Source organism: Eumetopias jubatus, unplaced genomic scaffold (genome assembly GCF_037043125.1).
Source record: "Eumetopias jubatus isolate StellerSeaLion01/CBP00866 unplaced genomic scaffold, mEumJub1_p1.0 scaffold_11, whole genome shotgun sequence".
NCBI classification, from domain to species: Eukaryota; Metazoa; Chordata; class Mammalia; order Carnivora; family Otariidae; genus Eumetopias; species Eumetopias jubatus.
Window position 1 is genome coordinate 120,263,098 of NW_028274817.1, and position 11,183 is coordinate 120,274,280.

Consider the following 11,183-nt stretch of genomic DNA (forward strand, 5'->3'; position numbering starts at 1 on the left):
ATCTAGAGCAGTGGTTTTTCATAGTGTGATCCAGGGATACCTTGGGGTCCCCAAGACCCTTTAGGGGATCCATACTGTCAAAAATATTTTTATAGGGGCACCTGGGTGGCTCAGTTGGTTAAGCGTAGTGTCTTCGGCTCAGGTCATGATCCTGGAGTCCTGGGATTGAGTCCCATATGGGCTCCCTGCTCGGCGGGAGCCTGCTTCTCCCTCTGTCTCTCACCCCCCCAACCTCTCAAATAAATAAATATTTAAAAATTTTTTTAAATATTTTTATAATAATCTTAAATTGTTATTTGCCTTTTTCTCATTCTCATTCTCTTGTGAGTGTAGGGTAGAATTTTCCAGAGGCTACAGATTGAATGTAGAAGCAGAGATGAGAATTCATCTGTCTTGTATTCAGCCATACATTAAAGAGATCTCCAAAAATGTTTTTAAAAAGTTTCAGTAACTTGTCACCGTCATGACACTTCATCCCTAAATACTTCAGCATGCATCACCAAAAATAAATAAATAAATAAGACTTGTACATACTCACATGTTAGTTACCTATTGCTGTGTAACACATCCCCCCAAAACATGGCAGCAGGAAACAAACATGCATTATCTCACTGATTCTGTGTCAGGAATCTCGGAATGGCTTAGCTGGATGCCTACCACCCCACAAGATTATCACATCTAATGAAACTTCCAGTAGTTTCCTTATATCATCTAACAGCTGGTCACATAAAGATAACACCAGGTGTCCCCAAGTGCCTATTACAGATGTTTGTTCAGGCCAGGGCCCGATCAGGGGCTCCAAGTTACATCTCGTTATTGTCATGGACTGAATGTGTCCTCCCAAAATTCATCTGTTGAAACCGACCCCCTAATGGGATGGTGTTTGGAGACGGGGCCTCTGGGAGGTGATCAGGTCCTGAAGGCAGAGCCCTAGGGATGGGACGAGTGCCCTATAAAAGAGACCCCAGAGAACTAGTTATTCAGTCTCTTCCTGCCGCGTGAGGAGGCGAGGAGAAGGTGGCCGTCTGCGACCCAGAAGAGGGACCTCACCGGAAGCCAACCGTGCCGGCCTCTGGCGCTGTGAGAAATCAAGGGCTGCTGGGGATGAGCCCCCCCCCCCGCCCCCGTCTCTGGTCTCTGTCACAGCAACAGAGGGGACTGGGACACTTAGTCCCTTAAGTCTCATTTGATGGTGAATACCCTCCTTTTTCAATCTTCTTTCACGATTTGGACTTGCAGCAGAGACGGGGCCAGAAGGCCCAGCAAGGATGCCAAGCCCCCCGTCAGGCACGGGGGAGCGGGGGACCGGCTCCGGGACAGGCTGAGCGGGGACCCGGCCGCCCGGCCTCCCGCACAGCCGCTCTCTCACACTGCAGGCCAAACCGCCCGCGGAGACCGATTTTTATGGGGCCCGGAAGAGTGAGAGAGAAGGCTGCCGGCAAGGCAAAGGGGGGGAGGGGGGACGGGCACAGGGCGGTCCCACGCCCCGGGGGATGGCGGGGGGGGGGGTCTCCCGGCCATTCTAAGCCTCCCAGGGCCAACCGCGCTGCACACGGCCCACACCTTGCAATGCCACTGCCATCACTGCTCCCTGTCTCTTGGGAGCCTTCCAGCTTGCAGATCCTCTGACACCCCTCCGATCCCCCCTCAAAAGCCAAGGAAGAGGCAGGATCAGCGAGTACCGGGGGCCCCAAGTCATGGACCCAGCAACTGCTCCAAGAGGGGAAGTGATGCAGACAAAGCCGCCCTCCGGGGTCAGAGCCAGACGCTCGAAGCAGGTGAGCACGCTGCCCGGGGCGGAGCGGGGAGGCGGGTGGCGTTGGGTGGCGCGGGCAGTTGGCGTCGGCCTCCTGATGCTAGCTACCCGAGACGCCACCACCAGCTTCTCACCACGGTCGCTGCCGGCACCACCTCTGCGCCACGCTGCCCGCCCCCTCGTGCAGCTACGGAGGGGACTGGGCTGGGAGGCCTGTGCCGGGGTCTCAGGTGACCAAACAGTGGCGCCCCGGAGGCGCCAGCGCACGCTGCTCTTGGGCCGGGCGGCCCCTCTCCCTGGCACTCTCCTCTCTGCCCAGCTGGCTTCCCAGCCACAACTGGCGCACAAACAGGCCTCCCCTTTCGGACAGAAGCTACTTCTGGAACCCCACAGCGTAAAAAAGCTTGCGCATTGTATTTTCCGATATATAGACGCGATGAAAGGGAATCGGATCTCTGATCAAAGGCTTAGCGTCAAACAAATCATAAGAAAATGAATTCTAGAATACTGACGCCAGAAGAACTTTTAGAGATCATCCAGATCAGTCGTTCTCGACCAGGGGCAATGCTCCCTACCCCAGAGGGAGAAGTGGCAGCATCTAGAGACATTCTGGTTGTCACGGCTGGGGGAGGGGCGCTACTGGCACCTAGCGAATGGAGCCCAGGGATGCTGCCCAGCCTCCCACAGTGCGCAGGACGCCCCCGCCCCCCGCAACAGATTGAATCAGCCCCAAAGGTCAACAGTGCTGAGGCGGAGAAACCCTGATCTAAATTTCTTGGTTACTTTGAGGAAGAGAAAATTGAGGCCCAAAGACACAAAGTAACGTGCCCAAGGTTACACAGTCCGGAAGCCAGAGTAGAATCCAGGTCTCTACATCCAACTCTATCACCCGTTCTGCTCTGTCTAGGGCTGGATGAGGGAGAAGGAAGGAAGGGACCCGAGGATCTTAATCCCTGTGGCCAGCCTGAACCAAATGAAGGAAATTGCAATAAACAAATTGCTGAATTACTGCAGCAACACATCAGGGTGTCCAGACTTTGTGAGAAATGCCATATACAAAATTACACCGGATACAAAAATTGATTCGAAATAGATTAAAGACTTGAACATTAGACCTGACACCATAAAACTCCTAGAAGAAAACCTAGGCGATAAGCTCCTCGACATAGGTCTTGGCGATGATTTTTGGAACGTGACAGCAAAAGTCAAAGAAACAAAACCAAAAATAAGTAAGTGGGACTACATCATATTAAAAAGCTCCACACAGCAAAAGAATTCATCTACAGAATGAAAAGGCAACCTACTGAATGGGAGAAAACACTTGCAAAGCATCTATCTGATAAGAAGCTAATATCCAAAATATAAAGAATACAGTTCAACAGAAAAAAAAAAAATCTGATCAAAAAATGGGCAGAAGATCTAAATAGACATTGTTCCAAAGAAGACAGGCAGATGGCCAACGGGCACATGAAAAGATGATCAACATCACTAATCATCAGGGAAATGCAAATCAAAGCCACAACTAAATAACACCGCACACCTGTTAGAATGGCTATTAACAAAAGGACCAGAAATAATAAGCGTTGGCAAGGATGTGGAGAAAAGGGACCCCTCATGCACTGTTGGTAAGAATGAAAATTAGTGCCCCCACTGTGGAAGACAGTACGGAGGCTCCTCAAAAAAACTAAAAATAGAACTACCATACGACCCAGCAATTCCACTTCTGGGTATTTATCAGAAGAAAACAAAAACACTAACTGAAAAAGACATTCACACCGCTATGTTCATTGCAGCATTATTTACAATAGCCAAGGCAGGGAAACCACCTAAGTGTCTGTCGATGGATGAATGGATAAAGAAACTGTGGTATATATTTACAATGGAATATTATTCGGCCATAAGAAAGAATGGGGGCGCCTGGGTGGCTCAGTCGTTAAGCGTTTGCCTTTGGCTCAGGTCATGATCCCAGGGTCCTGGGATCCAGCCCCGCATCGGGCTCCCCTGCTTTGCGGGAAGCCTGTTTCTCCCTTCCCCACTCCCCCTTGTGCTTGTGTTCCCTCTCTCGCTGTGTCTCTGTCAAATAAATAAATAAAATCTTAAAAAAAAAAAAAAGAATGAACGAAAGCTTGCTATTTGCAACATGGATGGACCTCGAGGGCATTATGCTAAGGGGAAGGAAGTCAGGCAGACAGAGAAAGTCAAATACTGTAGGATCCCTCTTATACATGGAATCGAAGGGGGAAAAAAGCTCACAGAGAACAGACTGGTGGTTGCCAAAGGCAGAGGGGTAGGGGGTGGGAGAAATAAATTTTTTTTTAATTGAAGCTTCAAGCATGGTTGGATCCAGGAACTTGAAAATGATTAATGAAAAATGAAGCTCAGTTACCAGCTAGGTAATGAAAATTGCTAGCTAGCTCCTTGAGAATGATTTCAGCCTGAAACGTGCTGCCAAATCCGGCTCGTCCCTGACTCCTCCACCAGCGGGAACAGCAGAGGCACCGCTGATGGTTTAACCCCCTCTGGGGTGAGCAAGGTGGCTCTCGCAGGCCTTCAGGATGTGTGCAATTGCAAAACATTGACCGATTTCTTAAACAGTAACTAAATACTCCCAGTACCACGCCCAGTGCTGGAGATGGAGGAATGAACAATACATACACAAATCCCAGGCTTCCTGGACTTCATATTCTAGCAGGGAGAAACAGACTCAAAACACAATAAATAAGTAAATTACTAAAAAAATTTAAAAAGAAGAAAAAACCACAATGAGATACCATAACTACCTACCAGAATGGTTAAAATTTTTTTAAAAACTGACAATAACCAAGGGGCTGGAAGGGAATAATTTACATATGGTAAGACTCATTCACTTAAAAAAAGATAAACACAAAGAGATAACCCCTACATACCTATGAGCATGGCTAAAATTAAAAAAACAGAACAAAACCAAGGTGCTGGCAAGGATCCTGAGCAACTGAAATTCTCATACATTGCTGGCAGAAAAGCAAAATGGTACACCCACCTTGGAAAATAGCTTGGCATTTTCTTATATAAGCACAATTTTTTAAAAAGATTTTATTTATTTATTTATTTATTTATTTATTTATTTATTTATTTGACAGAGAGACACACAGCGAGAGAGGGAACACAGCAGAGGGAGTGGGAGAGGGAGAAGCAGGCTTCCCGCCGAGCCGGGAGCCCGATGTGGGGCTCGATCCCAGGACCCCGGGATCATGACCCGAGCCGAAGGCAGCCGCTTAACGACTGAGCCACCCAGGCGCCCCTATAAGCACAATTTTAAAAAAAGACTACAGTAACAAAGACACAGCTGTAGAGACAGAAACATGAATGTGTGGATATATAAGTATATAGGCGTGGGTATGGACAAAGACATGATGCTGACATTTGGATCTCTAGGCTGAAGTATGCAAGGGTACGTCTCAGTATCTTGCCAGCTCATTTTCTGACATAGCATGAATTTCACAGAAACATTATTTTGATTTTAGCAAAATCAAAGGTAAGTCTCACTGACTTCACCCCATCCCCATTTTTCTTTGCTGACTTCACCCCATCTCCATCCCCGTTTTTCTTTAAACAGGGCTCACATCCTCTTTTCTCCTTGATGTCTTCTGAATGGCAGTCTTATAAAGTTCTAAGTTGGAAGAGAATTCCCCATTGTTTTTATAGCTTCACCTTACTGTGAAATAAATCATCAGAGCACATCAACTGAAATTTGGTTAGAAAATAAAGCAGAGAGAGGAAGTCTATAATCCCCTTCTTAGAGCCAAAGCTATCTGGGCTGCCTGACAGTAAGCCCACCGTCAAGGGGAAAAGAACAAAAAACCTTTATATTACCAACTAAAATAGCACTGCTTTTTAACACTGTCCTCCAACAGTTGCTGGGGAATCAAATTATTCATGGTGTGAGTTCCAGTACAGTTTACTGCCACCCCAACTTCCAGAGGGGTCATGTTTTACAGATTCTCCTCCTAAGGGTGCCCACCCGTGTCCCGGCCTCAGGCCCTATTTGAACCAGAGAAAGGCATGTAAACAGGTCAGAACGCTTAACAGAGTCCATTAAATGCCCCCCCACCGGCCAGAACTGAAAAGTCACCTGACCCCCCTCCATCTGCCGCTGAGTCATCAAGCCCCTTCTTCCAGCAGGCTAATTATTCAGCACGGAAATTAAAAAGAACACTGGGAATTCTTCAGTTCGGGCGTTCATCTCCACCCCACCCCCTTCTAAAAACCATTTTGTTCTTCAGAGATGTAGCTGATTCGCTCTTACGCTCGCAGTTAATCTTCGGAGGCTGCATTTTATTTTATTGGATACTGTTATTTTCCAATCTACTTAAAACACCTGGAGGGGGAAAAAATGCGTTTCTGACATATCCCCTTTAAACGCCGGAACCTTGCAAAATAATGCAAAACGATTTATATTGCACACTGAGCTCTTTAAATTGCTAACCAGTAAGTTTCCATTCCATTCAGAGCAAAGCAGCTTTTGCTTTACAAGAAATCAGGCTAAATACTGAGGACAAACCCCTGGAAGGAGAATTAGTAAATGTGTCATTATTCAAGAAGCACAATGACAGCTAGAAAACAGTTAACGGTTATCCTTGACGAGCCCCTTTCTCTCTTCATTCCAGATTTTTTTTTTCTCTCCTGAGCAAGAGGCCCCGGCGGTCTTCCTGTCTGGCCCCTGCCCACTTTCCCGGATGGGCATGCCAAGCTCGAAGCCACGCGTGGGCCTGCAACACCCCCCCCCACCCCCGGCATCCCCGCCTGGGGCATGCAGCAGCCGCAGCGGCCAAAGACCCCCACTTTCGCTTTCTGGGGCGCCGACGGGCCACAGGCCTGCAGGCCCGGGCTGCGCCGGCAGAGTGGGCGCCGCGCGTCTCTTACCTGCAGTGCCGCATGGCGCATCCCCGCCGCCCACCTGCACAGCATCCTAGAGCATCCTTTCTTCGGCGCGACGGCTGCGAGCGCGGTGACGTCACCGGAGGCGGGCCCCACGCCGCCACGTGACGCCCTCGGGGCGAAGCGGGGAGGGGGTGGGGGGCGAGGAAGACCCTGGAAGTCCCCGGAGGTGAGGAGCAAGTGGCCGGGAAGCCCCGCTCCGGCCTCGCTTCTGGGCCGTCTGCTGGATGTGCGCAGCTTTCCCGGCCTTTCACCGACTGTGGGAAACAAGCAGCACACAGAAGGAGAAATCCAAATGATTACAGGCTCCAAGCATGTAATAGGATTTCAAAAGAGTTAGCAAGAAAGGGATTAGTAATGAAAGGGAACAATTTAGGGTTTTATTTTTAAAAGTCTTTATCAAAGGCAACGGAGAAATATATTTTGTGTAAATCAAAATGACAGTTAAAATAAAAAGTGCATGGAAATACCTAGCACAGAGGTTCAGTGTTTCAAGTCATTTATCAAATATATCAAACACTTTAATTTGAAGCATATTCATTATTGGATATTATGCTAACTGCACTGGTAAATAATGCTTTTATTTACTCTCAGTAGCTACATTCTAATACTAACTTGCATTTGCCACAGGGGGGAAAAAGGGTTACCACACACTCATACTACTTACTGGAATATTTGCTTACTTAAAATAAAGCACTATTGCATGAGCATGGTTGTACTTGTGTGTTTTCTTAAACCTTCTGGCAAGGAATCTGGTCTCTCAGACATGAAAGAGTTAGTTCACAATAACTCATTATTTCACGCTTTTTAATTTTTATCACATTCTGCAGGAGTCACGTTACTATTACAGAAAATATGCACGACGTCAACATTTCTCATTCACAGCTGAAACAGCCTTGCCTAGAAAGCCTTAGAAAATTCCAACAGTGATCATGTAAACCTGAAATGGCATTTTTCAAACTTAAGCAGTGAACCCATTAAGTTTTCTTCTGCCAAACCATATAAACGGTTGTGAAATGTGAAAGGACAAAAGCAGAAACTGGTCTTACTTGTATTCCCGTTTCACATACTAGTTTACTTTCCATAGAGTTTAAGTCACAGTTTTAACATTGCCTCACCTGCTACCCCCTAAAGAGATGTGAAATAGATGGTTTTACAAGCAGGCAAGAGTTACCTACTTGCTGTTTATTCCAACCGCTCTGGTGTCCTTCTATGTTTAACCCGGGCCCTTTTGCCACCATTCCCTCCAGACTAACCAAATCTCCGTTCAGAAGGTCAGCCTCTAATTTGGGACATAAATATGGGCCCTTGCCCCTCACAAAGATCTATTATTTTCTGCACCGGATTTTAAAACCCAACAATGTGGCCGGTCGTGTGGTTTTCTAGTCACTCCTCTGAAGCTTATTTTTCTAGGTGATAAGTAACTTACCTTTTGCTTTCTGGTTCCGGAGATACCTAAACAAATAAATAAATAAATAAATAAAATGCAGGCGCGATCCCCCGCTCCCGTGGGTGGAGGGTCTAATGGAGACGGAATCTGACAGGCTCACTCCTGCCCCAGGCAAATGTCGATTTCATCCTCCGGCGCCCAGGGAGGCCCCACCCCCACCCCCCGCGGAGCCGGGCTGGGTGGTCACGTGCTGGGCCCAGCCACTCAGTCCGGCCCAGGCAGCTGGGTCACCTCTGGGCTCTGGGTGCCCGCCACGCCGGTCTCGTTCGCCTCCTACACCCGGCCAGAGGGGAACCTAGCGGCCGCGACACGGGACGCCCTGCCCCGAGAGGCCGGGCTGCACCGGCTACTGCGACAGAGCGCCCGGACTCAGCGGGCCGTGGGGAGGGCGGGGGTCTGTAAGATGGCCTCCTGCGGTCTTTGAAATGACTTGCTCGGTGGTGTTCCGGCTGGGCAGAAATGAATCGAGTAAAGGTACCTTCCTCATTGTGGGGCGATTTTTTTTTTTTTTTTTTTTTTGCCAATAGGTTGGTTTCACCTTCTCTTTTGGAGGGGATTGCTCAAGTGTAAAGAACATTACAGCAAACAGGCGGTTCAGAAAAGGCCTAAAACGGCCATGTCATTTTGAACAGAATGACATAACTTCTGTCAAAAGTTCAAAATAGCCAAAAGAAAACCAAATGAATCACTGAAGTAGCAGTCAGTAAAAAAATTACTGTGCAGGCCCCAGAAAGTTTGCAAACCGGGAGCATTCAAGCCAAAACATGGAATGAGGCTCAGGGCTGCGTGGTTATAAAGCAGCTTATCCAGTGACAAAGCTGTGACTGTTTATTCTTCACAGTGATTAGTTACAATATTATAATTTTCGGTGGTTACCAGTCATACCAACTTTGGGAAGCAGTTCAAGTTTTGCTTATCATTTCCAGAGACACAAGCAAGAAACGACCAGGTCCAGTTAGCCTTGCAGGATAAGCCAAATTAAGCTTTGCCAGCATGACCAAACTGCTTCTGTCTGCTCAGCGACCCTTCAAGCTTGGTCTCCCTTTGTTTCTAAATTTTAACGGTTTCCCCTGCTTTGGGTCATAGCTCAGCAGGCTCAGAGTATGACCAGCCATTACGGGCGTTATTCTCCACTACCATGGTTGGTGACTAGTCAGGCTGGAAGATCACACATTTGCTGTTTCCATTAGTTGAGTCATCAGGCCAGAGGGCCATGTAGTCACTATCTTCATCATTCACGTGGTGGTTGTTGCTTTCATCCAGTTGCCTGCTCTTGATGGATGCCATCTGCCATGTGATTGGCTGCCAACAGGCATTTAAAAGCTTCGAGAGTCTACAAAGCACAAGAAGGGCCAATATGATGATTGTAGGGAAAACAATAGCCAAGCATTGAAAACTTCCCCAGAGCAGAGATACGCAGGAGCCAAGGTTTAACTAACCAAATAAATCCAACGGGTTGTAATCAGATCCAGATTTTACTTTACTAAGTCAATCTGCCAAAAAAAAAATTTTAAGTTATTTACATAGGCATAACGTGATGTATTAGCAAACACATATCCTCACGATGACCCGAGGCAGGATGAACTTGAGAATGTTGTATTTCAGGAAGTGGCCTTACGCATGGGCTTCGGCATCTATATGATGTGAGCAATCAGGTAATTTAATGAGAGGCATTTCTATGGAAACAAAAGAAAAACAAAGATGAAGAGTTCAAGCAAATTAGAAATTCCGTTTTCTGAGTTTGGAGAGCAGTCGGTTGAGAAGATTTCTAAAAGTCGGATTCTAAGCATCTTTAGATAGAATGCAAGCAGTGCAGTCAAGCAATCAGATTTTCGTGTTTGCAGTGTGAATGTCCCCGGTGATATTTCCGAGCAGGTACAAAGATTGTCTGCACATGGGCTGCTGGGATTTCTTTGAAGTTTATATCAAGTTGTCCAGTTTCAGCTTGCATGGCTTCGGGGTGGGGGGTGGGGGAAGGCAGGTTTAATTTCATAGTGATTCCAAGTGAAAGTAGTGGGAGAAAATTGGCCTTTTCAGCCGGCCACACAGACCCTTCCGTTGCCTTTGATAAAGACTTTTAAAAATAATGATGACCACACGACCGGCCACATTGTTGGGTTTTAACCCAACTAGTCTGGAGAGTTTTAGCCAAATATTGGAGGAAGCTAGAACTTGGGATCCAGTCCAGTTTACAAGTAGAAAATAAACCTCAGAGATGATTAACAGCACTAGAATCTAATATCCACAGGGGTGTATTACTGAAACATAAATTTCTCTCCATAATCATTTCCATTTCCATCAAAGACAACCATGGCAAGGCTAAATTGTTTTGCAAATTAAGTTGACTTTTATTAAGCTTGGCCTGATTATTTATGTAAGTGCAGCAGGAATAGTGATAGATCATGTTCTTTCAGATCCTTTTAAATCTGCAAACAAAACATTAAAGAACCAGCAATATTTTAAATGAAGTCACAAAAATTCTAATCATCTTCATTAATTCATTTGGTCTCCTGTAATTAATTCTTGTTGATCTCGATCTTTTGTTAGTTGGATCAATTCATCACTTTTCCATGAAAGTTTTAGAAATTCTTACCCAGTTCCGTGTTACAATCTTAAAGTCATCAGAAACCTGTATTCTACAGAGTACTTTGTGTGTGGGGGGAGGGGGTCTTTTTTGTGAATCTCCTCAAAGATAAAGCATTTTTGCAGGAACATTTTTGCAACAGCATCAGAATAAAACAGTAACTATCTGTAAATGGTAAAAGGCTTAAAAAGTGGCAATGGTTAAAGATCAGATGAGAAGTCATTATGATGCAATTGACAAGAAAATTTGGTTATTTCTCTGACATACCATATTTTAAGACAATAGCTGGAATTATGACTGATAACACTGTGTCAGTACATCAGATCCCCATGAACTTCATATACTTTCTGGAACGTTTATATTAATAACTTCCATATAAATATTTCCTAAAGAAAGTTTAGCATGGCTTCTTATTTGAAAATGCTTCCCGTGAAATTTAACATACCATTAAAAAGTTAGTTGGAAAAAAAACTTAG

The 11,183-nt window shown here is 46.2% G+C and overlaps 1 protein-coding gene across 3 annotated transcripts in view; it reads right to left on the bottom strand.

Moving 5' to 3' along the window:
• The window catches only part of CLCN4 (Cl-/H+ antiporter 4), a 67,877-nt gene extending 59,359 nt beyond the window's left edge, over window positions 1-8,518 (bottom strand). For 2 of the 3 annotated variants that reach the window (XM_028115053.2, XM_028115048.2), the window contains exons 1-2: window positions 8,103-8,251; window positions 6,659-6,930 (exon numbers count right to left, since the gene is read on the bottom strand). The gene's annotated coding sequence lies outside the window, so the exon portion shown is untranslated. Of the gene's footprint in view, window positions 1-6,658; window positions 6,931-8,102; window positions 8,252-8,354 lie in introns of those variants that run through there. The other variant, XM_028115049.2, reaches the window with a different exon arrangement.
• Between the last annotated feature and the right edge of the window lie 2,665 nt (window positions 8,519-11,183).